The sequence below is a fragment of the Daktulosphaira vitifoliae genome, unplaced genomic scaffold (genome assembly GCF_025091365.1).
Source record: "Daktulosphaira vitifoliae isolate Bord-2020 unplaced genomic scaffold, ASM2509136v1 Scaffold_499, whole genome shotgun sequence".
In the NCBI taxonomy this organism is placed as follows: Eukaryota; Metazoa; Arthropoda; class Insecta; order Hemiptera; family Phylloxeridae; genus Daktulosphaira; species Daktulosphaira vitifoliae.
In genome coordinates this window covers 2,997-8,833 of record NW_026100064.1, presented here as the reverse complement: position 1 = coordinate 8,833, position 5,837 = coordinate 2,997, and the positions used below count along the sequence as shown (strand labels likewise).

Below are 5,837 nucleotides of genomic sequence, written 5' to 3'. Positions count from 1 at the left end.
TATTATTAGGTTTGCGGTGGACATAATTGTTGAACATTTATAAATTGAAATTTATGTGATACGCAATATTTGATTTAAATTGTAATTACTTGTATCATTCCTCTTTAGAGTTACTAAATCTATAAAAATAAATAATTCAGAATAAAACACTGTTTAATTGTTTAGAATTACAACATTTGTGAGCAGGACAAATACGTGCTGACAATTTTGCGTCAGAGAATAACTTTATTGAAATGCCCGTGTGAGTATACCTCAATATATTTCTATTCAGTTTGTGTCAACATTTTCAGATAAATATAAATAGCTATGGCAAAATATCTCACTGGCACACCTTACTCTAAAGTAGAAATAGTATTTATAATAGCGATAATAATATAAAAAATTACCTTCTCTTAAAAAATAATGTGCTAATATATCTAAAACAAAATGAGTAGTTAAGTAAATGTATAATAAATTTTCAAATTTATTATGAAATTGATACGATCACATTTGCATGTGCCCATATCTCTGTCTCCCATAACATCGTTGTACCGTTTAATAGACATATATATATATATATAGAAAACTTCAGTACCTAAGGTAGATATAGCCTAGCCAGCTATCCCCCGTTGGTCTCTTAGAATACTTTCGACGGGCATTTAGGCTAAACCCCTAAATAGCGACGTAACAAAATGCTATACATAATTTTTAAATAACTATAAAATTAGCAATGAATTTTTACATGACTTTGTTATCAAACATTTTTAATTTTATAAAAAATCAATAGAATAATTTGACAATAACCAATATCAGTTTAAAGTTAAGTTTAGTTATCATATGTTAAAAGACATTTATTGCGTTCTTTAGAAAAAATGTGTTTTTTTTTATTAAATTCTAATTTATTTAAACACTCATTTTTGTACTAAAAAAAGTAGGTACTTTTTGAGAATAATAATTATTAACAAATACCTTAGGACATACGAGTTTGCAACGTTATAAGTCGTNATACCTTAGGACATACGAGTTTGCAACGTTATAAGTCGTTGCATTTCATGGCACCCCCCATTTAAAATAATAAGTAATGGAAATAAATACGTATATTTTTTAGTGTCGTACTACTATATACGACAATAAATCAAACTAATACTAACACTATATAGAGTGTTCAGCAAATAAAAAAACGCATTTCTATTGTTCTCATTGTTTATAACAACTGATCTGTTTCTTTACTTACTGAATACTCTGTATACTATATATATACACATACTCTATACTAATACTATAATATATAATATTATATATTATATAAGATACTTACTATACGTATTATTTTCAAGAATATGTTTAAATACTTCTGCGTCTTTTCCTAAAACGTAACAATATTTTTAAAAGAGCATATTATAATTTTAATAAGTATTACAATATAAAAATATTCCTAGCTCAGTGTTGCTGTGAGATTCATATTTTTAAGATCTTATAAAAAGAAACTTTTTTTAATATGGGCTTAAAATAATTTATTTAGCTTAAAAAAAAGATTATTTTAATCATTTAATCTTTAAATATAAAAATAAAAAAATTTTTTATTATCTGTTGCTTTATCAACAGAAATATATTAGTATTTGATCTATCAATAATATTAATTTAATTATTTGTATTATAAGTATACTACTATTATTTTATTTGATTTACTGTCATTTACAATACACAAAAGTAGTTCATCTGTAATGAATAATATTATTAGTTTAATCATATAAAAAATTTAAGCGAATTATCATTATGATAAAATAGAAGTTAAATATACAGTTACGTACATTTTGTTTCGGTTTCAGAGTGGACTATATAATACGTTTACTATTAACTGTTTAACTAATATGAGCGACATAAAACTTATAACTTAGTTTATAATACTTTATTATGTATACACATATTGGCGTGAGCGTCGTGTCGTTCTTTACGATGACGAGTTCATCGTTCCACTACTATAAATACAATACAAGTAACCGGTGCGCACCGGAGAAACACGCTTATCTGATACCATAATAACATACAAAAGAAAAAAACCAGCAAAGGGGAGTCGCGGCACAGTGGTGACGTGGATAGTTGGATCAAGTATAATGATATCTGACAGTGATTAAAATCACTATAAAAAAAAGCTTCGTTGCAAATCTTTAGATAGTGTTTAATTAAAAAAAATTGATGGATTATTCCAAAAGCTACATGATTTGCTATTTTCANAAAAAAAATTGATGGATTATTCCAAAAGCTACATGATTTGCTATTTTCATATGAATACCCTGAATGAAAAAGGGATTATTAAAAAATATTATTTCTCATGAAAAGATTGTATTGATCCATACACTTTTCAATAAGTTATAGCATTATAAAGTTAAAAATGTAAAAAATAAAAACGAGATTCGGTAGCCATTTTCATCATGAAGACAAAATAAAGTCAGAAATTTTTTTTTTCGTAATAAAGTACATTACATTAGCTTTAAATTAAGACATATATAATAGTGTCAGACTTTCTGGAACACTTTCAAAAGTTAAGTTGAAAAAATTAATTTTTTGTAAAAAAGTTGTCATTTTAAATCCCCGCCTGTGGGCAGGTAAAGGGTCAAATTTATAAAAAAAATATACCATATGATAGGTAAAAACTTTATGTATCTATAAAAAAAAATTATATTTATTTGTCATTTTTTGAAAAAGTTATGGCAGTTTTAAGTAAAAAAAATTGAAAAAATTATGAAAATTAGTGATTTTTAAATTTGTAATTTTTTTGGAGGTTTTTTTGGAAGTTTCCCCCATTTACGGGTAACGAGGGTAATTTTTTGTAGGATTTTCACTATTTATGGGAACAAGGCCAAATTTATCAATTTTTGAGGATAATGTCTTCAACTAAATAAGATTTGTAATCTTTTAACGTATTGTTAAAAGAAATCGATTCAGTGAGTTCTGAGTAAAATCTGAGTAACAGACACAAAAAAAAAAACACATAAAAAAAAAAAAAATGTATTACCATAACATTTAGCTCAACTTGCAAGACACAAAAAAATAAAAAAAAATTATCATGATAAAATTAATACCTTCTCAGCTTCGCATCGAAGCTAAAAAATCTATACTTCTTATGATTATATAAACATTTGGCTAAAAAATGAATAATTTTTCTTATATTTAATAAATTAGTTCATGTATATTAAATTAATTTTTTTAATATATGATTGTAAAAAAAAAGATTATAGAATCCAATAATATTTTATATTTTCCTTTGAAACCTTAATTGAACTTTAAATTTAATTTTAAACATCATTAATAATCAAAATTATCCAAAAATAATATATATGTAGCGAGGTGTAATATATAGAAGTAATAAACACTTTTAAGATTTAATAACAACTATACTATATTACAACGAACTAACAAATAATAGCGAGAGACGAACTATATTACAACGAACTAACAAATAACAGCGACAGACGAAGCGCGTTTAAGACAGAATGCGTAAGTGATTGACTGATCGACTGACTGACTGGAGCGACGATCTTGCCCTTAAATAGTCAGAGGAATCTTCTAGAGGCGGCGTCGGAACTCTCTAGACATTCGACCGCCACACGCTTATGTAGAGCGACGAATCTTCTAGAGGCGGTGGCGGTCGAACATTCTAGAATATTCGACCGCCACACCACCCCCCTACGGTATGGAGTTAGCTAGGGTCAAAAATGTCCGGGAATCTGACTCGGCGGCCTGAGCGAGTTGTTCGTACTGGCTGTGTTGATGGATCGGTATTAGGCGGTTGTTTTTGTTTGGTCGTATCCGGGGCAGTCGCTGGTGGAGCATGTGCCTGGCTAACGGTTGTGCTTTCGTTCACCATGAGGTAGGCAGGTTTTACTCTATCAATCGTCACCGTAACTGATTGATTTCGAACTTTTATTGTGAACGTTTTGTCATTTCGGGCAATTACTTCGTAGGGACCTTGATATGGCGGTTGAAGTGCTGCTCGGACACCTCCCTCCCTGAGAAATACGTGTGAACAGTCCTTAAGGTCCGCAAAAACAAATGATCGTGGATTTGAGTGGCGAGATGCAGGTACTGGACGAATTTTATTCATAACACTGCGAAGACGATCTAGTAAGCTAGTAGGGTCGTTCGTACTGCTATTATCTTGCTTGTCTGTGAAGAAATCACCAGGAAGATTAAGAGGCTCACCATAAACAAGTTCCGCAGACGTGGCTTTTAAGTCTTCCTTAAACGCAGAACGTATTCCGAGAAGCACGATAGGCAGTGACTCAGTCCACGAGTCTTTTGCGTGGGCCATGATGGCTGCCTTTAGTTGTCGGTGCATTCGTTCGACGAATCCGTTTGCAGCAGGATGCCAACTGGTAGTGGGGCGAAGCGTAAAACCAAAACGTTTTGCTAAAGTTTTTAAAGTAGCTGAAACAAATTGAGTACCACGGTCAGTCGTAACGTATTGAGGTACTCCGAAGCGTGAAATCCAGCAATTGAGGAAACCCTTAGTGTCATCATCTGCTGTTATACGTTCGAGTGGATACACCTCCGACCAACGGGTGAAACGATCGATTACCGTCAGACAGTACCTAAAGGACTGTGATGGCGGCAATGGACCGATGATATCGACATGAACATGTTTGAATCGGCGTGAAGGTGTTTCAAAGTTTCCCAGTGGGGCTGAGACATGTCGGCTTATTTTCGATCGCTTACAGTGGACGCAGGCACGTGTCCAGGAACGGCAATCCTTTTTCATTGCTGGCCACACAAATCGTTCCGAAACTAAGTGAGCTGTTGCGCGTGCACTGGGGTGACTAAGGTTGTGTAACTGATCAAATGCGTGACGCCGGAATCGTTGTGGCAAAAATGGTCGTGGGCGTCCCGTTGACGTGTCGCAATAAATATAGGCTGAAGATCCTGGCACTAGTACCTTCTCCAAATGAAGAGATGAATTGTTGTCAGTAAAATGTTTGAGTTCATCATCCGTGTCTTGAGATGCAGCAAGAGCTCGGTAGTCCAGCGGGAGAGACACAACTTCAATGCGTGACATTGTATCCGCGACGATATTTTCATCACCTTTAATGTGTTGAATGTCGGTGGTGAATTCGGATATGAATGTCAACTGGTTGAGTTGCGTAGGAGGTATCTTTTCTCTCCGTTGGGTGAAAGCATATACGAGTGGCTTATGATCGGTGAAAATGGTACATGGTTGTGCTTCGACAATGTGCCTGAAATACTTCACCGATTCATAGATGGCAAGCAACTCACGATAATACGCAGGCCACGCACTTTGTTTCACCGACATTTTCTTTGAAAAAAATGCTATGGGTTGCCAGATGTTATTGACTCGCTGCTGCAGACATGCGCCGATAGATTGGCTAGATGCGTCTGTGAATAGTCCAAGTCGTGCGGCTGGATGAGGATGTGCTAAAAGAGTAGCGGTCGCAAGACTTTCTTTGCATGTGGTGAACGCTTTTTCTAACTCGGGAGTCCATTCTATCGGTTGGGAACCTTTTGTCTTCGGGCCTTTGAGAATACCGTGAAGTGGTGCTTGCAGGTCGGCAGCTTTGGGAATAAACCGGCGATAAAAATTTACCATTCCCAAAAACCGGCGTAATCCTTGCATAGATTTTGGCAATGGATACTGTCGTAGGGCTTCGACGCGTTCCGGTGGCGGGCGGGTGCCTTCAGAAGATACTAGGTAACCTAGAAATTTCACCTCAGCCGAACCTAATACACATTTTTGCGGGTTAACGACAACACCGTAGTCAGAAAGTCTCCCGAAAAGAGTGCGTAAATGCTGTTTGTGGTCCTCTTCCGATTTAGAGAATACCAAAATGTCATCAATATATGCA

The 5,837-nt window shown here is 34.1% G+C and overlaps 1 long non-coding RNA gene across 1 annotated transcript; it reads right to left on the bottom strand.

Annotated features, from left to right (window-relative positions):
- Positions 1–6: 6 nt before the first annotated feature.
- On the bottom strand, positions 7–2,192 carry LOC126909528 (uncharacterized). The gene is made up of 5 exons (XR_007705053.1): positions 1,791–2,192; positions 1,669–1,698; positions 1,298–1,345; positions 387–416; positions 7–119 (listed from the first exon to the last, which is right to left on the bottom strand). It is a non-coding gene; the product is annotated as an uncharacterized LOC126909528 (long non-coding RNA).
- Between the last annotated feature and the right edge of the window lie 3,645 nt (positions 2,193–5,837).